This window comes from Temnothorax americanus, unplaced genomic scaffold, assembly GCF_048541705.1.
Source record: "Temnothorax americanus isolate GAGA-0224 unplaced genomic scaffold, ASM4854170v1 Scaffold53, whole genome shotgun sequence".
Taxonomy (NCBI): domain Eukaryota; kingdom Metazoa; phylum Arthropoda; class Insecta; order Hymenoptera; family Formicidae; genus Temnothorax; species Temnothorax americanus.
The window spans coordinates 462760-486145 of record NW_027509688.1 but is presented as its reverse complement, the minus strand read 5'-3'; the positions used below and the strand labels follow the sequence as shown (position 1 = coordinate 486145).

Genomic DNA, 23386 nt, shown 5'->3' with positions numbered 1-23386 from the left:
ATGGATTGGTCGGCGTAATCCAATAGTTTGGCCTGCCCGCAATCCCCTGACCTTAAGCTCTTAGATTCTTTGCTTTAGGGACACTTAAAGATCTTGGTGTATTGAACACCCATCGATGACGTACAAACATTGCAGGAACGGGTATTTAATGCGTGTCAGCAAATCCAAAAGCAGCCAGGTGCAGTATTCGCAAGAATGCGTGATTTTGTGAGACGTACGACTGAAGGATGTATGACAATGAATGGGAACCACATAGAACATCTCCTATAGCATACGATAATGACTGGCATATCTTAACAGCCCATATCTTAACAGATATTTAATTAGAAGCCATGTTTACTGGACATTTTTTTCTTGTTTTGATGAATACTATTTGCTCTTAAAATATGTAACTTTTTTTTAAACACTCGGTATATGTACTCAAATGTGCTTAAATATTGTATATATATATTGTGTATATATTGTATATATATATATATATACTTGGTTTGTGTGAAAAGTTTTTGTTTTATATATCCACAGTGTTTGTCATAGCAAGAAAATCGATCATTTAAAGTTCTAATGAATAATGTATTGGTTGTTACTCAAGTTTGTCCTAGTTCGTATTAATTAAGAATATGTTTACATCGCGTGTGTCTGCCAAATTGTCATTTGTTGGCAAAAAAGAAATCGAGGAAAATATCTTGAATTAAAAATTAATATTATTCAGCTAGGAATTATATAATGCTATATAAAAGAGATTTTAAATTTAGAATTCTCTTTTCAGGCACTTAAATCATTACATAACATTTATCCAGTCACTTTTGTTGCAATCGGAAACTGAGGCATAATTACATTAATAATTTTTTATTCTATTCTTAAAAGAAGTTTCGTATCAAACAGAAACGAATCAGATGCGATATATGAAAATACTCCGTAAAATCTCATTAAAACTTGTCGCGAGACCATTATGTGTTTTTTCGGACGCAGAATAACGGAAAGAAGGGAAGTACGGATGATATATGTTGCGCAGTTTATGTAGCTACTAAGTATATGGCGCGGAATGGAATACATATATACGCTGTATATCTTCTTTATGGCAACCATTAACATATTTTTTACTGTACGTATTACCATACAATAGCGACGCAAATATTATAACTTATGGCCGTAAATTAAATGCATGTAAAGGTAGCCGAAAAAGACAATATACGCTAACTAATGAGAACGAACAGAGGAAAAAATTGATTATTATAAACGCATGATACCTATTATTCGTAATATTGAATATCTCGGCGAGTCATATACATGTATCTTAACGTTATTTGATGCTACAGCTATTGCGATATAAGCAAACGCTCCCAATTTATCTTTTATCTTATTATAATTTTAAATAAATATAGTGTTTTAAATAGGGTTGTGCGAGAGCAATATAAAACAAATGATACGAAATATAAATATCGAGAAAAGGCAAAAGTCTTCATCGCTATTCAAATCCTTGATATATTTTATATTCCGCTTGCTGTTTAAAATAATCCCGTTTGACTACTTTCACTTTACGATCACAATGAAAATCCGCACGTTGTGCAAACAGCCAAGTATAGCACAGATTGCGAGGAGTCGAACAGGATATGGCCCTAGATCTAATGTCGGTTCTTTTACGTTAAAACATGTTATATAACGTTAAATATATTTTTGCTCAACTTCTGGAAATGTTAAAATTGCCCGAGGTAGTTGATCGATATAATTCGTAATTAAATTGCGCTACGTTTGCCGATTTTGAAAACAGATATTCGAAATAATTTTAAGTCTCCCGAGTTACTTTATAATAACACACTATTAAGAATGACGGCAATAAATTAAATTTTATTTGGACACAAACGACTGTGCCTGATTTATTCGCTTCGACACTACAAATTGTATGATGATCGATCGAATAAGTAAACGAGTTGCAATGAACTTATTCGATGAAACGTATAATTTAGTTTGTTCGAAAATCATTTTTACGAAAGCTCTATTCCAAATCAATCGATATTAAAATACCATAAATTTGTTGGGCATTGTTTTGAATTTGTCAACAAGTTTGTTGAAATCCGATTTCTTTATAACATGAAATATACACATAAAAAAATTAATAATATAAATTTTTTATTACACATGTAATAAAAAAAAGTATAAGATGAAACATATGTATTATAATTAAAAAAAATTATTTTTTATAAACGAGTATAAACTGTAGTTTTCACCAATTTCTCTTTTACCACAGCATTATCTTTTTTATTACATAAGAATCTATTAAAATATGCATGCGAAATTTTCACGCATATATGCGAAGATGGCGGAATAGCATCTAACATTTTGTTACTCGTTTGAATTAATAGAAAAAACGCAGCATAAAAGGCTAATATGTTAAAACACTTATTTATTTACAATTATTACTTAATTAAGAAAGATTGTAATATTGATCATTAAAAAATATGACCCAAAAATAACGATGAAATGACGATATATATTTCTGACGACAATATATCGCCACAAATATTACGTCATTTTACATCATTATTTAGTCCACTGACGTCCAAATGACGAAAAATGTGCTTAATTATTTTACGACGTTATAATGACGACATCTTGCTAATTAAGTTGTTAAAATTTTCAGTTTTTAAAAGGAACTTTTTGTGTCGATTACGTTAAAAAGATATTTATGATTAATAAAGTATCTATTGGCGTCAAAATTTCAATTTACATAGGTTATTAAAAATATCTACCAAATATTTTTTTTATTATATTATTCAAATTTGAAGTTTTTTCAGATTGCTGAATATTAATCTGATAATTTTATTAACACAATTAAAAGAATAAGTCCTTAATATCTTACGTAAGTCGCAACTTTGACGCAATAGACCCTATTATTAATCATAAATATCTTTTTAACTATAATCAACACAATAAATTCTTTTCAAAAACTAAAAAACCTAATAACATACTTAACTTTTAATGCAATACAACTTCTTTAATGCGTCATACCATAGTTATAATACGCCAAAATATACTAAAATAGCTTCTTTCCAACTTAACCACAAATTTCTCAAAATTGTGACGTAATATATTGTTAAATTTGTAATTTCAAATTATATTCAATTTGAGCCATTTTTAACCATTCCTATAGGTCATTGCCGCTCCTACTTAATATGTCGTTAACTAATCGTTAATTTAACTAAAACAATGTTAATTGAACTAATTGTAATCCAATACAGTTAAAATAATACTGTTTTAAAATATCACACAGTATTAAAATAATACTATGTTAAAATAATAAATTTCAACACATATGGTAGTTAAAAATAACAAAATATGATCTAACTTAGGATATTGGTTTAAATGTCATTCTTTAATATTTAACAGTGTAAAGGACTTTGGTAAACAGGATCATATTCAGCGCCCAAAAAAACTATAAGAAACAATTACCTTTGTTCTTGTGGTTTTTTTGTTAAACAATGTTATACAAGATATAATGATACAAGATACAGTGTTCCAGTATGTATGTTAAAAAGAAAAGATGAGTCATCGCGCCATTGCATTACATGCAAGTTTATACATGGTGAGCATTACAATCATAATAGTATGTATCGAGATCCTGTAATTATATAATCTCAATAGAAGTTTTGCAAATTTTACGACTTTTTATCAGCCGAATGCGCAAGCAACCCGATTTAATTACAATTAATTGGAACAAGCTGAGGCGGTCGAGAATGGTGGCGTGGTGTGTATTATGACTTGCCTAGCCAGCTTGGAACTCGATAACTTACCTCGTAACCCAGATACTTACGCATCCTGCTTACGGACTTCCGTGAACGTGTGTGCGATTGCGCACGTACGGCAAAAGTACATATGTGAGCCCTGTCGAACTGAATAACCTTAATATGTATATATTGAAGGTTCAAGTATCTATTATGTTTTTAGTCAGTTTAATCTCATATACTTTTATAATTTTTTTCTATAATTTTTGCGCGTACAGTCGATTTATCGAAGTTTTTATTCTATTCAACACTCTCAAGCTATATATAAATATTATAAAGATGCAGCCCTTATTTTAAAATACTTTACTCTTGTATAACTTTTACTAATATAAAATATAACTCTTATTAAAATACAAATTCGATTGTTTATCAGAAAATTAAACAGAAATAGACTGCACGTTAGATAGTAATTATAATGATATCGAGTTAACCCTCTGTAACATATCAAGGTCAAGGTCATCCGAGCTGTGTAAGTTTTTCTAAAAAAATACCAATTGTTTTGACTTGGATTTATATGTGTTGAGTGTATAAATATTATAAAGTAATCTCCTTAATATGTAAACAAAGAATTAGTATGCTCGAGATTTTGACATAAAATTCATTTGCCGAATGCGATATCGATTTCCAAGTAAGTTCTCATCAGTTTACTTCTCACAGTTAAATATCAATGTTTCTTGGACTGTGTACAAAACATTCTTAATTCAAGAGTATAACAGATTGGTTTTCTTCCACCTTCTCTTTATGCTCCTATTCCTTGTTTTTCAAATAAGAATCGATAATATTCTTAGTCGCGCACAATAAAGCAGCATAATAAAAGCATTTTTGTTTCTCTTAGACTATACGAAAGAACGATATACTTTCTGCTTATATCCTACAACGCATTAAAACGGAAACATCGGAGAAATTCCAGATAATGCCCAATAGTAAATTAAGATATAATAACTTTCGTGAAAGTTGTACGATGGTGAAGCAGTGGAAGAGGTGGAATACGAGGAGGTAGAGAACTCTATTAACTTTTATTTCTCCGAGAAAGTAACTTCTCTCATCCTCCTACTCCTTCTCCCCCTCCCCTCTCCACTCCCTTCACCACTTCCACCTTCACCTCCAGTCCTCCTCCTTCTGTTCTTCCTCTATTCCTGCTTCAACCAGCAACACCTTCTCTCCCCCTCTCCCCCTCCCTTCTCCCCTCTCTCTTTCTCTCTCATCTTTCTATCACTATCCTTCCTTGCCTTCCATTCCCATCGTTGGTTTCTTTTCTACCTCGACAACCCCGCATTCACCGCTTCTTCTCGTCGTTGCTCGATCGGCCGCCCTTCCACTTTCATTCTACCCCTCTACTCCTGTTCCAGCCCCGGCCTCGGCCCCGGCAACTTCTCCCAACAGTGAAACTTTGTAAAGCGACTTAGTCAAAGTTTAATAAATTCCTTCGAGGAAGTTTCAAAGCGGTTCTACGCGGGATTGCAAATGATTACGTTTCGTCGTGCTAGAGAATATGCGAAGATAGGAGAAATCGATATGTAGGACGGACAAAAATAAATAAATAGAAAGAATGCAGCGATAGTGTAATTGCAAGAAAATAAGGATATTTCAAGGTATATCAATTGTTGGACGCGCAAATCGAAAAATGTTGCGTTAATCAGACTCAAGCAACGCGGTCATCACAAAGGAAAGTTGAGTTGCGTCTTTAAAGTAATGATAATTGCGATAAAATTAAATTATTCGATAGTAAAATTACAATAACTCGTTAATGCTTACATTATATGACTTCATTATTTTCATTGATATCACCCATTTAATGATTATCGAATTTTTGAGTGATCTCTCCCGTTTCGAGCATAGATCAATTTATCTCAATTTCCACAATGCACTATACAAAGGGAAATTTTCGACTCAACGAGCGTACAATCTCGTAATTAAGTTTAATGTTCCCGTGGATTGCGCCAGCAAGTTGCGATAGGTCAATCGATGTCGCAAGGCTGTTAGTCAAGTATTCCTCTTTTGTGACGAATAACGAAATATGATATATTATACCAGAACATCTTTTACGAGATAGTCCCCCTATCTTCGATTCTTTCTCTTTTGTCGCATGTAACTCGAAGGTAAATCGATAAGGGGCTATATCGCGTTACGTCGGCGAAGCGTATATAATTCCGAAAGCAGAACGGGAGGAGGAAGTAATACCGCACCGCTCCGCATCGTACCGCACCGCGCATCGCTCGCGAAGAAACAAAAAGATGGATTCGTACTTTATGCATGAAAGAGAAGTCTATGCGTTCGAGCGAAGGGACGAACAAGGACAAGGAGTGAGGCTCACTGCATAACGAACATACACCGTGTCGGTAGTGGTGACCAGAAAATGGCCGCCACGACGCAAACAAATGAGCAAGTCTGACCATTCCCATGGCAACAATCTCAATCAGATAGGAACTAGCGGAGCAGAGAACAGAGAACACGCTGGATAATATATTCGATACAGGTAATATATAGCGCTCCAGATACAATATTTATGTCCCGACGTATTTCACTAGCAGCCCATTATTCATTCGCTCGTACTGAATAAACATTAATAGCATAGAGCTCATGCTTCGTACCGCGCAGGATCTTTTTCAATCCTACTCTTAGTTCTGTTCCTACTCCGTCCGTTTTATTTCACTCGTGATGCGTTCTGCGACAATCGTAATAATCAGTGGTATATGCCAAATCAAAAACATCTAGGTTCAATTTTTTTCTTTTTTGTTCTGATCAGAGGTTATTTGCGCTTAATACTACCTTCGCCATCGATGACTTGCAGAGTTGGCAGCAAATCGAAGGGGGAAGAGCGAATAGTACGAGAAACCGGTTATCATTGTTACAGCGTCGTCGCTACCACGAGTCACGGTCGACTACGAATATTCGAGATGCCGACGTCGCCACAAGCTTAATTCTTTATTGTGATATAATATACAAACGTATTTTTATCGTATTTCAAAAACTTTCTGTCGTTTATTTAAATGAGTGAAATCTGAAAAGAAGAACATTTCTATGGAAAAGGACAATTCGGGTGAAGACAAAAAATTAAGTCGGACTTGCGATCAAATTTGTCCTACCTCTACGTACGAAGACAAACTGTTTGTCTATTTTAAGACCGAATGAAATATTTATAAAGTATAAAGCAGTCAACATCAGAGTAGTCCACAACGTCGGATAAAAGTATTATCGCCTGATGAAATCTGAGATTACCGTAATGCTTGGCATTGATTATTTTTCACCGTCGGAATTAATAATTAATTGTATTAATTATTGTGGTGTTTATAATATAAAGTATTGTACCATTCTTAGATTCAAGTTTACAACGTGCAATTATAATTAAACTAGCATGTGCTATTAGTCAACACTCCTACTCGAAACGTTTCTCAGATTTGATGATGTATACGTGTAACGGTAGATCGCGATTTCGAGGTCAAATGTCAGACTTGGATCCGCACAATCCGTTAAGGCATCTGTATATCTAAAATAAAATGTTATTATCTCTTGCACATATATTCATAGAATATCTGCAATTGCATGTAATATGCAGTTACAGATTCGTAATAGAGAGCATTTCTAAACAGATTAATTGTTAAGTACACATTGTTTCTATGTTACACTAACACTATTTCATACAATGTATATCATTACAATGTATATTATTTGCCACAATTGTAATTCTACAAGTATCAAAAATTAATTAAATATTAAAAAATTAAATAACAAACATAATCAAGTGCAATAACTGTAACGAACAGAAACTCAGGTAATAACCTTTTAAAAACGAAGGAAGAAAGATCTGACGATATTTATAGACCATCTAAAAAAATTAGGATGTAACTCGATAATAACTTTTTTTATGTTACGTGTTAAAAATGCTCTAATTAAAGCGAATAAATTAGATTCATAGGTTTTCGTTAATTTAATTGATTTAAACCGAACGGGCTGTCGCGACATGTCGTCCGCAAATATACAACAGTCAATGGCAAATAAAATCACTTTTTTTATCTTTGTGCTTCTTTCCAAAATTATGAACATACACGCAAGAATTTGAAATGTAAAGAGAATTCACAATTTCATCCACGAGCATTAAGTATTCTTGTTTGAATAGCATTTTATATTATTGCCAGATATATTAAGTCTATATGTGTATCATACTGTTATTCTTCTGTTTCGTTACATTTTTTGTTGTTTCGTCTATTTCATTTAAATTAGGTGTCATAAGAAAAAAAATATAAACATAAATAAATTTCAAGTAAACACAAAAAATCATTTAATACCTATTAACGGCATTATGTACAAAATAATATTTCGAATTTTCAACGCGTAAACCCTTAAAAAAAGATTTAAAAATATATATATTGATATCATACATCAGGATAATAATATCGGATATGAATGAGAGTTTCATGCATAAGCTACTAGAATGGCGAGTTTAACTCGAATCCCCTCCCCCTCGCTTCCATTACGCTGTTTTATATCCGCTATCTTTGTTTTTATTGCATACTCATTGTTGCTTTTCTCTGCTTTATATGGCTTTGTACAAACTAAATATAAACTAATAAATGTATTCCTCGGGTGATGATATAATGTTTATATCGCAAGTATATTAATACTTTTTTTTTATCATTTTCATACTTTTGTCTTTTAAATAGATAGAAGGCGGAATAAAAAAAATATGTTAGGAAATTAAAATGAGTTTATGATTGACATTGTACTGAGTGAAAATAAAATGTAATTAGATCTGTGACGCTTAACATAAAATTATGATAAGATGATAAGAAGATATTAAACTTTAAAAATTTCTCAATTTTTTTCAAGTAAAAAAAATGTTTATCTAGCGTACATAAATTACGTTACGTTGGAGAAACTATTATTTATAACATAAATATATTTTTGTAATTATGCAACGTAATATAATTATGTGCTATAATTTAATAACATGTTGATTGTAATACAGTCATGTTATTTTATAACTATACAGTTTAGGGTTTTCTTCATTTTTCCATGAGTTTAATTTTAATTTTGCATGGAATATTAGTATTTTGCAAATATGTTGAGAGGTAGATAGTCCAAAAAAGAGCTTTCGATTACGTTTGATGAAGTATGCCACTGTCAATAGAAACTTGTTCGAGCATTTGCGTTAATTATAAACATCCGTAGTGAGAAGCAACGGGACTCTCTTTTAAAAAGCATCCCGAAGTTAAAAAGCCCTAATAAGAGGACTCACTTTGAAAAAAAAAAAGCATCCGGATATTAAATAAGAAAAAACAATTAGAATCACAATCCAAAACATCAACTTCACACACAGAAATAAGAAAATGATATTTAATATTATATTTGTTGTCAACTGATCAGATATGTAAATTTTACGAGGAAAAATGTGCGCGAGGATAGAAAACAACCTATTATATGAAAGTGCATCTAGGAAGACATTACATTGTTTTACCGGTAGGGGAGATCAGGGCTAGTTGGTACACTTTTTTACAGATTTTTTTACACGTAACTAATAAATGGAATACAAGCCGCAAAAAAATTTTTCAATAGCCGCATACTTATACAACACAAAAATTATTTTTTTAACTAAATAGTATAATTAATTTTGTTGCACCAATAACAAATATAAGGTGATGACATTTGTAACAACTAGCCCGATATACGGGGTAAGTTGTTACAGTACTGAATTAAGTAGTGAAAGATCCAGTTTTAAAAGTATAATATATTTAATAAAAAGAAATAACAACATGTATGTAACAACATATGTATATTACACTTACATTTGTTGAGTGCAAAATTATAATATAAATATAATTTAACTAATGTTCTGTATTGACTGATTCTTATACGTAATAAGAGTGAAATCTTACATAAGATAAAAGTATCTGCCGCTGTTATGCCGAAATAATGTGTTACATCGACGGAGTTGGTCGAAATTATAAGTAGAACACGAGTAACAACTTACCCCGTCACAAGTCACAACCAGCCCCAACCTGCTATATTTAGATATTTTGATTATTGTTTAAAAAAAATGTTTTAAGACATTAACATAACTAGAATATAATACGTAAAGTTTAAAGTAAACATTTTAAAGACACAGTTAGAATTATGATATGATGACCAGATTTATAAATATAACATTTAATACATCACTGATTTATTTCACTTTTGGCTACACAAAACAAAAAAATATTGTCTGTTTGTGAAAATACGCTACTCAGCCTAAAATAACCAATTGAAATATTATCGCAATGTTTTTCGAAAATACTATATTTTTTATGCAATATTATCTTTTGTCATTTTTATAATAATTTCCGTGTACCAACTTGCTCCATGTGCCAACTAGCCCCGGTCTCCCCTACCTCTCAACATGTTTGCGGAACAATATTCAAAACTAAAAAATTATATAACTAATGGAATAATCAAGTAGACCCTAAACTAATATATATGGTTAGATTTGTCTCGACAAGACCTACAACTTTTATTTAAAAAAGAAAATCGATTTCTATTTAAGAAAAGTGATGATTAGTGAATTACTTCTTACTATTAAGAAAAATTACTTTTTACTATCAAAAACGCTTATGTCGCGTTAAAAATTACACTATAACTCAGAATGTTACCAAATTCCATTGATAATACTGGCACATAAAGACGCATTTACAGTAAGAAAGGCAAGTTTCTACGATAGATTTAAATTGGCAAAAAGCCTAGTGTCAAGTTCGCCCCGTTGTCGGCTTAGCCCCGGTCTCCCCTATCTATTACATAAATTTTACAATAAATTATTAAAAAATGTCATATATGCCATATTATACATAATTTTATCTTAAATTTTTTATTTATCAACGATTTACTTAAAAAGTACCATTTTGATTCTTTTAAATAATTCAACTTTTTTAAAGATATCAATTTACAATATTTTTTTCTTGAACACTTATCTCTAAAGTAAAAAACCTCAAAAATATTTTTTTTATACTGCATAAAAAAATTACAAATTTTTATAAAGAAAACCATCTCCTTTATTCTTATCCAAAGATTATAAAAAATAAAATATTAAATAAACGATATTTATCAAAATAACTATAAAATCGGAACTCCAATGTAGACAGATGTTTTGGGAATTTTTTCAGATTTTTTAAAATACTTTAAGGTAGGAATTCGATGCATAATTATTAGTATTTATTAGTTTGATTTCCTCATAGAAGAAGCTTTATGAGCCAAATAAAATAGGAGCAATGGTAGCGATCTGTAATGATAAGAAAGCAATGTGCAAATTTTTAACTTGCAACACATTGCAACGTTTTTTTAATTTTAAATTTAATTTTTTTATGAATTGATAGAGGGTTAGCTCTTTTGTTAGTAACACAAGTGGGGTTTTACAATCGACGCAATGTCAAATCGATGTTGACTTTGGGAGTTCAGGCTACATGGTCCATATATGGACTTCGCATATGGACCTTTAATCGCGTATAAAGCTGAGTCTAATCAACCAAATTTTAAAGAATTATATTTGAAATAGGAATAGAAAGGACTGAAGAATATAATAGAATTATAAATAGTCTGATATCTCAAAATTGGCGGGAGTTAGAGCAACCACGGACATTTCTCAAAAAATTCAAAATTTTATGAAGAAAGAATCCTTTTACCGATTATCACCAAATTCAAAATACCAACCTTCTTTTAAGGCTTCTGGTCCCTGAGCCGAGAACTCCGCGTTGACGGTGGCGACGTACCATCGCGGTAGAAATAAAAACTCTCTCCAATGGAGAATTCTGTTCTCTGTGACATGTTAACCTATTTTGTTTTGCGTAGTATTTCGTTATTCGCTCTGTGCTTGTGCTATAACATTTAATGTATTTGTGAAACTCGTAAAATTGACCAAGGAGTAAGATTTGCAAGGAATACATATGCGGAGGAACATTTAAACATTTTTCACTCCTTTTGATAGTCGTCAAACAGCTTGTTTTCCCGTATGTTTAGGCTTCGTTTTATAGTTATTTGTTTATTGTCGAGGGAAAAGAATAGTCCCCGGTCAATTTTAGAAGTGTTCTGAAATAATCTACAGTGATTTTTTATTGAAATGTCTCTTAATTTAAGAATGCTACGCAACACAAAGGCTACGGTCAACGTGACGCTACAAATGCTTCGAAGCATTCCTTTTCTCTTTTCTTTTAATGAAGAAAGAAAGAGAAGAAGAACGCTCCAAAGCATTTGTAGCGTTACGTCGACCGTAGCCAAAATAGAGTAATTTCTCGTCTCGAATACAAAAAATTCAATATGGCCGCGGTGACTCAGGAGCCTTAATGATACTCTATATAAAATTACATGTATAACTTATATATGTAAAAACAGAAGTTGTTTTTGTTCGACCCGACTGGCCAAATAATTAATTTATTTAAATTCACAACGTTTCCCCGGCTGCAATTTCAGCCCTTCTCAAGTGATTAATCAAGCCATTATATATATGTAACTTTTTGAGCAGAAATCGGTAACTACTTCACCGATCCTTGCAAAATTCAATACCTTCCTTAAATGATATTCTATCCATCAAATAACTTACACATTTTTTAAGTAGAAATCGGTAACTCTCCCATCAATCCTCGCAAAACAACCTTCCTTTAGTAATACTCCATATAATTACATTTACAATCTTATACACTTTTTAAGCAAAAATCGGTAATCCCTTAATGGTTTTTATTAGATATGATATATATAGCAGAAAGATTATATTTATTAAAAAAATTTAACCAGATATATCTTAGAATTTGCTCTGATACTTTAATGCTTAAGAAAAATATATGCAGTGATCTCTGAATTGAAACGCTGTCCGTTGCCACAGAGTGTGATACAAGAAATATGCTCAGTATACCTATATTATGTGAGCGCTCAGAACTCGGCCAGCTTCAAGTTTTCTAATTCTATTACATTATTAGGTCCTTTCTATCCCTATTTCATATATAATTATTTAATATTTGCTTGATTAGTCTGCTTGATTAGTCCTTGAGTTATAGCTGTTCGAAATTTCGGGGAATCCGTACATAGAAAGCAATGTGCAAGTTTCTAATCTGCACACTTTTTTATTATTATGACAATTTTTTTATAATTCTATTAGATTCTTATTTTCTACCGCTATTTCATATATAATTCTTTAAGATTTAGTCGAATAGTTTTTGAGATACAGCCATTCGAAATTTTGAGCGATACGTACAAGCATAAAAGCTTATAAAGTTGGATCTAATCAATCAAATCTTAAAGAATTTATATGAATAGGGGTAGAAAAAACTGAAAAATATAATAGAAATAGAAATAAATCGATATCTCAAAATTTGCGGAAGTTAGAACAACCACAGACATCAAATCCGTATACACCCACACACACACACACACACACACACACACACGTGCGCGCAGACATTTTTTTAAATTGCAATTTTTCGACGTTTTCTAACATTCTGAACACATTGGCAACTAGAAACAATTTTTTTTCACGAAAACAAAGCTTTTTCTATGAGGAAGCGAAAATAACGTTGAACGCGACAGACCCACGTATGCATTGTGAAGGTCCCAATAAAACGTATGCAGGTCAAGGGTTAAGATGACAGAACTCTTACAAGAAAAGAGTTATAAGTGCTTCACCTCCCGATTAAGACCAAAATGAGAATGTATTTTTTATAAGTACTCTTACACGTTAAGAGGATGAAATACCCCTTTAGAATTGTGGATATCACGAAAAATATTAGAGCCAAGTATCTCACAGACTCGCCTTTTATCTTAGTGCGTAAGGATTTTTGCTTACGAGAAGGTACTGGCGCATGTAGCCGCATCGCGGCAGCGCATGTTACTAGCGCTCGCCCGAACAAAAATTTTTTAATTGTAAGTCTTCTCGCAGCATGTTGCTTTCGCGCCGCGGTCGTTACCTCCGGCGCTGCCTGAGTGAAAATTTTTTAAGTTCCCTCGCGGCGCCGGCGTATGGCTGTCGTCGGGACGAATCAGTACGGCATCCAAGTCTTCTCGGATTGTTTTATTGGCTACGAATCAACTTGAGTTGATCGCGTGAACGCACGCTAATTCGCAGATCTTTATTTTAATAATGATATTAATAATGATCTAATTAATAACTTATTATTTTTTGTCATAATCGCAAAACGGTATAGAACTTTTCTATTCAGTTTAATCCGCTTTACTTACTTTCTGCGAGTGTTACACTTATTATCTCAGACACTCTGTATATAAATAATTTATCAAAAATGCATTTTTAGAAAATAATTTTGTTATATATTATGTAATTTTTGGAGCTGCAAAGACGGGGTTTCCTGACCTGTGGCTATGCAGATGGTGTATGACTATAGCAGTCATGGGATCCTCCCTAAACATTCTAAGAGATCAAATGAACGATGCTTTGAAAATCGTCCAGAATTGGCGAGGCCAAAGGTCTAACGGTTAACCCGTTAAAGACCAATATATATATATATATATATATATATATATATATATATATATATATAATGACCTTCACCAAGAAATACAAACCAGAACCTATCGAGCCTTTTAAGCTCTGGGAAAAAATAATCCCTTTTACAGATTTAGTGAAGTATCTGAGCCTATCCATATACCCTAAATTTAGTTGAAAACTACACCTTGCAAAAGGCAGGAAGAAATTCTACTCATACATGTAGATGTATAGAAGAGTTATGAGCAGGTCTTGCGGTATCAGTGCCGGGACAGTCTTATGGCTGTACGGGACGGTGTTGCTACCGAGACTGCTGTATACGTGATCTGGTGGCCCAGGACAAAAAAAGTGGAGGCAAAAAATCTTCTGCAAAGCTTTACGGGAAATTCAATTAAAGACTACAGTAGAGCTTTGAGAACTACACCAGAGACACTAAAAATTGCACTCTGTGTATCTTCCTTGGATCTTGCTGTAGTCAACGCAGCCAGGAACACAGCATACAGACTGAAGTATTAGGGAGAATAGAGGAATACAGGAGTAGGACACACAAAGCTCAGCCTCCTTCAGAAACACCCTTTCACTCTGAAATAAGATAAAATCTGAAGGAGATACCAGTTGTGGTTAAACATTTCAAAATATGGATACCACCCAGAAAAGAATGGCTAGATTCAAAAAGAACCGATGATCCCAAAATGGATATATGGTTCATTGATGAGTCAGGCATTAACAACCGCTTTATCGGGAGGATCGAAGGATGATCATAGCGAGAGTATTCCTTTGGGAAGCCACTCTTTACGGCTAAGATACTGGTTATCCTAAGCAGGTGCCCTTAAATAACAACGCAAAAGGAAGAAGAATACATATCTGCTCGGACAGTAGAGCAGCTATACTGGCGTTAGCAAAGACGACTACCGGATCATCTCTGGTTTAGGATTGCATGCTGGCGTTGGAGGAACTAAGTGGATCAAATAAGGTCACCTTAGTATGGATGCTTGGGTATCGAGGAATACCCGAAAATGAAACCGCAAATACACTGACTAAGATGGGAGCAAATGAAGCACTAACTAGTCAAGTGGCGGGAATAACTTTTGCAATTGGTCAAGTGGAGAACAATTAAAACCTGCCGCCAGATTAGGACTCTGATGGATAATGTCGGATCAAGTAGAACTACAATGAACAAACAAAGACCAAGGGTAGCTATGAGACTGCTCACAGGCCACTCCCCTGTACTCAGAGCTCACCTATTCAACCTTGAACTCGCAGAGCGAAAAGAATGCTGCCTATTTAAGGACGAAAAAGAAGATAGCGTGCGTATAATGTCATTGTTCGGCACTTATATGCAAAAGATATAAAACCTGGGGACAATTGTTCTTAATTCCCCAGGATCTTAAAAGAGCAAGTGTGACAGATTTAATAAGCCTGGTACTAGACTCTAGACTGGCTCCAAACCCTTACAAAAAAACACCCTAAATAACACTAAAAAAAACACCCCGAAAAACACCAAAAAATAATAGCGTAATTTCGAATACCCAAATGGCGTTTACACTATTTGAGCGTTAACGCCAAGAAAAACACCGAAAATCTTCTTGGGGTTAACGCTCAAATGGTGTAAACGCCATTTGGGTATCCAAAATTACGCTATTATTTTTTGGTGTTTTTTGGGGTGTTATTTAAGGTGTTTTTTTTGCAAGGGAACACTTGGCTAATAAAAGAATGGAGAGATACAAAGGATCAATATGATCTAGATGTCGTCGGGGATTTTATTAGGACCACCCACTAATTCACTACTACTATTACTTTTAACACAGTCATCGTTCTTTGTGTCTATTAAAAGAAATTATTGAATAGGGAGGGCGAAATGATAGTACATCTAAGAAATTCTAACGTTTATCAGATACGAATCAGAGAACAAAGTACCGTCAAATTAAATTTGTTAGTTATGCACAGAGCCTCCATTATTTTCGAAAACTTCAATCATCCGTTTTAATAATAAATTGTAAATATTTTGGATGCTATTTTGCGACAGGTTGCTCAATTCTTTTGTGATATACTGTTTCAGCTTATTAATGTTTTCATATTATTTCTCATTCTTATAAACAGCCTATACAAGCTCTCCTCAACAATTTTCATAATGTTTAAATCAAGACTGCGTGCTAGTTACTTCAAAAAGAGAATATTCTCATGCGAGAAATATGCTTTAACGGTTTTGGCAGTGTGGACGACAGCATTGTTTTGCTGAAACACGAAGTTTGTTCCAGCAATACGTTCTGCATGCTTACTAATTTGATCTTTTATCAAATTAAGGTAGCTTATGCTGTTCATTTGATCGTAAATAAATTAACAGTCCGCCTTTCCGTTATAGCCGATACCTGCCCACCATAACACAATCTCCACTAAGACGTCAAATTTTTGTTAATTCCTCTTTCCGTGTGCCATAATAGTAACAATTGAAACTATCAAGACCGTTTAAATTAAATTTTTTCTCATCCGTAAATATTATTTTTCTCCATTTCTTCTTCCATTGTACATGTTCTCTTGCAAGTCGCAAGAGATCTTATTTATGTGGTGCTATTAAATTTCTTTTTAAGTTTTTTCCGCCTAATATTATCATATACCTGGAGTACGCGATGAACGTTCCTAACGTTAGTTTCAATCCCAGCTTCGTAAAGAAAAATCTGTTTTGCTATGAGACACAAGTTTGATGCAACCCGTAATATAGCTTGTTTTTCTCGCATAGACCAATACAGAAGGTTTTGCTTCTTTTTTATACCGTAATTATTAACATCTTTCAATAAATTGTAAATAACTTTGATAAATCTTTAAATTAGCTGACCTATCTCCAATGGTAACATACTGCGTAACATCCCTAACAGCACGATATATTGCAGCAATATTGCACGGCAAGCTTGCAATATTGCATGCAATATTGCTGCAATGCTGCAGCAATCTATCTATGTCCTACCCTGCGCAATGTTGCTGCAATGTGCAGCAATGTTGTAGCAATATTGTAGCGCAATTTTGCTGTAATATTGCAGCAATGTTGTGGCACTACATTTCCAATATTCACCCGGCATAAAAAATTTTTTTTTTTTAATTTTATTATTATTTTATAACTAAATTTGTTTCTTAAGATGCAGTCTATGATTATAAATATTTTCTCGTATTTGAAAAACACCTTGGTGGGATTCGAACTCGGGACCTCTGGATCGTGAGCTAACTGCCTTACGTGGTAGACTAACTACTTTTTAATTTGATGTAAGTGTTATATATAGTCTACATATGTCAACCAGCGCAAATATATAATTTTTCAAAAATCATCTTAAGAAACAAATTCAGTTTAAAAAGAGTATATAGCTGCACAAATTTTTAATATTGATATTATATCTATTATATGTACATAAAAGCAGTACGTAAATGCATTCTACTAAATTGGTACATATAATATATATATATATATACGCAATATTGAAATACAATATTGTGGCAATCTTGTAGTAATATTGCTGCAAGGTGGCACTGCAACATATTAAAAGACATATATATATATATATATATATATATATATATATATATATATATATGTCAATATTGCTGCAATGTTGCTGCAATTTTATGCTGCAATTGCAATGTGGCAATATTGCTGCAAGATTGCTGCAATATATCGTGCTGTTAGGAACTCCTATTTTTTATCAATTCTGTCATATCAAAACTTTGTTGCATCAAGAACGTTTTACATTGAGATACCTAATGCATATTGATTAATATGTGAATAGACACATTAAATATTTATCTTAAATGATACAATGAAAAAGTTCGTACTAATTATTTTCCTTTCTTAAATTTATAAATAAATATAATTTGAGTAAACCGATAATGAGCAAGCTAATGAAAAATAAAAATTAGAAACTTTGACAGAAACCAACCAAATAAATATTGAATACAGTCGAAAAGTTTATAATTCTTATTCTTTATTTGTTAACAGAAAATATTTTACTACTCATGTTACTTGTCAGAAAAAAAGGTTATTTTACACATTTGCATAAATTAATATAAACTGACCTAAATAAATCAGAATTAAAGGGCTCTTCAATTATATTCTTTACTTCATCACCACTTCACAATAAAAATACAGGGTAAACGTTCCTCTTTATACAGTCAGCCCCAAATGACTTTTGACTGATTTTGATGTTGACTTTGACCTTCAAGGAGTTCAAGGTCATTGACCTTTCCCGTCGCTGTTGTTTATTAAGAAGTTATTAATAAAAAAGTTTAAAAAATATAGCAGTTTGTGTCAGTGCTAAGGGAAGTAATTTGCTGATGTGTGTATAGACAGTACACAGTACACATGTAGGAAGGGTGGGTAGGCGGGGACTCGGTTCGCGTGGAAAACTGAAAACTCGAACTGTACAATAACAGACCTCGTTTCACCTTATAAGCAGGGGTGAGGTAGGGTGGACCTCACTTCGCGTGGATGGTCCTCTGGGCAGCATTGTGCTTTCCATGCCAAGCGAGATCCACCCTATCCCACCCCACGACAATCGTGGCACAGAGTGATGTACGCTGCTCTAGTGAGCTGATGACCAGAGTTCAAATCCGAACCAAAAATCGTCGTCGGTTTTCATTCGATCGCCACCTCTCAGAAGGTGATGGCAAGCAACCTACCGAGATTATCTTGCCACGAGAACCTTTCTGTATTTAAAGAGAGAACCTCAAGATTGGAGGTTAGACAGTAGACTGACAACCTACTTCCAGAAAACAAAATCTTGTCTCGGAATCTCAAAAATTCTGATGAGACTCGGGTCCGACTTGGACTGTAGCGCTATTGATATTTTTTATTTGTTGTATACGTATACTTTTTACTTTAATTAACTAATTATTAACAATAAATAGGAATTATATTATCAAAGAAACTATAAATATATCAAAATTATAGCATCTCTTTGTTTAAATTCAACAATACCTTGGCTTTTGCTTGAATAAAGAAAAATAATAATTTTATACGATATACACACACACACACATATATTAAAATGTATTAAATAACTGAGATATTTACCAAATTTTATATAAGACATAAAAATTTATTTTTAACAATTTTGTAATAAGAAAATATAATTTATATAAGAACGTTATTAATATAAAAAAACAATAAAAATAAAAATAAGTAACAAATGAAAAAAAGTAAAGAATAATATTATATAATATAGAAATTATCAAGATGTCATATTTTTTCTTTCTGATTTGCAGTGAACGATAACTGTTGATAGAATGAACTCCTGAACTAAACTTTTAATGCAATCGATTTTATAGCAATGTATATCTTACAACGCGCAAAGTTGCGATTAAAATTATGCTAATTACTTGCTATTGCGTCAATGCACTTATTAATGTCGTTGTGCTGCATCGTTCTAATTAACTTTCTTACCTTTTCGGATAAAGCTTGACACCAATCTAATGTTCGATTTATTCAAGTGACTTTTTTTTATTATTTTACCAAACATGTTACTCTGCGTTCCGATATTCACTGCCAGTACTGAAAATCTGTAGTGTATATACGTAACGTAAACTATTATACTAAGCAAATTACTAGGCAAATTACTAAACAATCGATTTAATTACGAAATAAATCTAAATCTTAAAGAAAAATAATTTTGAAGATAGGCGGCAGTGTAGTCTAGTGATAGAGCGCCAGACTCGTAATCTGAGGAACCAGGTTCGGGTCCACTAGAGCCATGTAAACATGGAAAGTTTTTCCCGAAAGCTGCGCCATCCGTGCAAAATAGGATCTTGTGCGGAGCAAACTGGGCTCCGTCTTTCAGAAAGAGACGTTAAGCCGTTGGTCCAAAGGGTTAAGTGAGAGGAGAAGGGTAGTATTGGATGAGAATTGAATAAAGGGTTGGGAACGTCCCTACAAAACGCTTTGCAACCCTGAGGGGAATCACTAAAACGTATTTATATTTTTAATTTTGAAGATATTATGTATATTTAATTACACATTTTATTTCATTTTTCTCTGCAACTATTATGATTTCGAATAAATTCTGATTGTGTCGTATATATAAACCTGATTTAAAATTAAAACAAAACATTAAAGCTTGGCGTGCTCGGCTTGCATTTTAATATACACATAGGTATATATTTCTTCGTATATCGAAAATATATACATCTTCAATATATAAATTTTGTTTTTAAACATGTTTACTTCTTTTATATTTTGATAATAATTCATGACTTAAAATTCACTTATTAGAGTGACTTGTTAGAGTGACTTAAGAAAAAAATACATTCCCTTTCTTTTTCATTCTTTTGCAATATATAAATATAATCTTCTAAAGTTCTTGAACTTTTACTTAAAACATCTCCGATGCAACATAATAAAGTTTCTAAACTAATCAAACTCCTTATCCTTGTACCTGCTAACCCTTGTTCAACTATCATATCTTTTCTCAGAAAAACGCAATAAAACCTTCTTGCAGTAATTACTACTGTTCGATATTTAAAATACATTTTGATATTAATTATCATTCTAAGGAAGCTGCGCCTTTTTAAACAAACAAAGATCTGTCTCGAGTTTAAAAATAAATTTTATTCTATAGGTCGTTTACAAACAAGATCACTTTAGCTTAACACTGTTTGTAACTTAAATCTTGCCAAATATATTGTTACTTTAGTAAAATATATTCAAGAAAGCAAGCAGTTTATTCATTTTAGCCTTTCAAAATATTACATCACTTTTCGTGCATAATAGCTACTGTGCAGTAGCGGCGGACATTAACTTTGGCAGTCAAAATGCTTGCTAAACGCTGAATATTCTGATTGTAGCACTGTTTGTCTAAGACATACTCAAAACTTATAAAATGCGGCACATTTGCGTAAAATCCATTAATACTTTTTTATTTAATAAATTTTTCTGTACTTTTTTTTGCATGAACTTATATAGTATATTGTAACCCAACAAACACAATAAAGCAACTGACAAGGAAACCTCGCCAACCCGTAAATATTGATTTTAATAAATTTTACATTTCAATAAACTTTACATTTACGTGTTGGCGAGGTTTTCTTGTCAATTGCTTTATTGTGTTTGCTGGGTTACAATATTTAATGGCTGAAATATATGGCGCATTTCTCATATATTTTTTTCTTCATATATCTTAAAAATTATTTAAGAAATACAGAAAAAAATGTTTTATACAAAAATAAAAATACTTTTATTTAACTACATGTACTTTTAAAAAAATAATTATTGTTGCATCTCTTATTTGAAAGAATATTTATTATGTGTTACTATAACATTATAAAATAAAGGTATTTTTATTCTGCATATACTTATTTATAATCATTTATATGAATTTGTAATAATTATAATTTTTTGAGAGGGCTCCGTTTGTCTACATTCCCGATTGCCGACAGCTTTATTTGCCAACATTCCCGATCGCCTACAGAGCGATTGCCTACAAGCATTATTGCGCACATACACTTTGGACACATGACTTTATTGCACATATACACATTGCACACATAACGTGTTAATGTTAGAACATTATTATTTAGAACTAGAGTTTTATGAACAAGATTCCGATAACTGTGGTGCTATAATGTAAAAGCGATTTCTAAAGATATTTTTAACGGAAAATACAGGAAAAATACTTTAAAAATTCCACGACCAATAGATACCATCAGATACCATTATTAAGCAATATTGACGCCAATATATTTCTTATGCTAAATACACACTTGATCTCTATTCTATCATAAGTGTAAATGGAAGTGTGGGGTAGATCTCGCGTGGTAAGTTGAACCCTATTTGGAATCGTACCAACTTGAACCTTGATTCGACCTGATGCACATGGAGGTGTGGGGTGGACTTCATGTGATAAGTTGAAACTTATTTGGTATCGTACTAGCTTGGACCTTGTTTCACCTTCCTGCACATTAGAGTGTGAGATGTGGGATGGACCTCGCTTTGCGCGGAAAGTTGGAAATCCGTGTATGTGCACAATAAAGTCATATGTGCAATGTATATGTGCGCAATAATGTCATGTGTGCAATGTGTTTGTGCGTAATAAAACTATGTACGCAAAAACGCACGTTCGTATTTTTAATTATTACATGTGCGCACATACACATTGCACATGCACATGACATTGCGCAATAATACTTGTAGGCAATCGAGAATGTCGACAAACGAACCTATGGGCAAACAAAGCTATTAGCAATTGGGAATGTAGGCAAACGGGACCCTTTCTTATTTTTAACAAAAATGATTAGATTTCCTTGACGATAACTGGCAATTTTATTAGAACAGGTCAGCACGACGTTTCGACCCTAAATTTGGGTCCTTTTCAAGTGTATAAAAGAGAGAGAGAGAGAAAGAGAGAGAGAGAGAATTAAAATAAGAATATTTTAACTCTTTTATACACTTGAAAATAACCCAGAGTTGAAACGTCGTGCTGATCTATTACTAATAAAATTGGCAGTTATTGGTCAAGGAAATCTAATCACTGTTGTTATTTATTCAGAGGTGAAGAAAATCTTTTATTTGTTGTTTAATTAAATAACATAATTTTTATTGGTAAAGAAGTCAGTACATGTAGCGTTACATACACTGTATGCATCAATTTTACGACTGACATTTCTATAATATCGATAAGTATTACTGTACTATATTTTTTTATCATTTATAGTTTTAGCATCTTTATTAAAAATATTTACTTTGAATATGTTTATTATTAGATATTATTTAATTTATTTATTATAACTATTTATATCTGCAACATTTTAACAAAAACATGAACATATCAAATATATCATATATTGCATATTTGTTATATCATGGACATTATACATGTGTAATATAACGAAGCGCATACATTATATCACTCACTTTATATAATAACTTAGCAATGCAAAATAATCATGTATGCTGTACTAACAATGAAAAGACATCATGAAATAATTTTGCATATTTAGTTGATTCTGATACATAAATGATGGAAATCTTACGATGATTTTAGTACAAAGTATACCAGCAAATTTCTTTTTAACGAGTAGGTAATTCAAAATCAAAAAATCATTTAATGAAGATTTTCCAAATAATGGAATTTTCCAAAAAAGCTAAACTGATATGGTATAATATTTCGATAAAAATTCAGAG

General features: G+C 32.4%; 1 protein-coding gene and 1 long non-coding RNA gene across 7 annotated transcripts in view; both read left to right on the top strand.

Moving 5' to 3' along the window:
• Window positions 1–23386, top strand: part of LOC143904540 (TOX high mobility group box family member 4-B) — a 162189-nt gene that overhangs the window by 54179 nt on the left and 84624 nt on the right. The gene's annotated exons all lie outside the window — the stretch shown is intronic.
• On the top strand, window positions 3306–7818 carry LOC143904547 (uncharacterized). The gene is made up of 3 exons (XR_013258957.1): window positions 3306–5371; window positions 5879–6255; window positions 6526–7818. It is a non-coding gene; the product is annotated as an uncharacterized LOC143904547 (long non-coding RNA).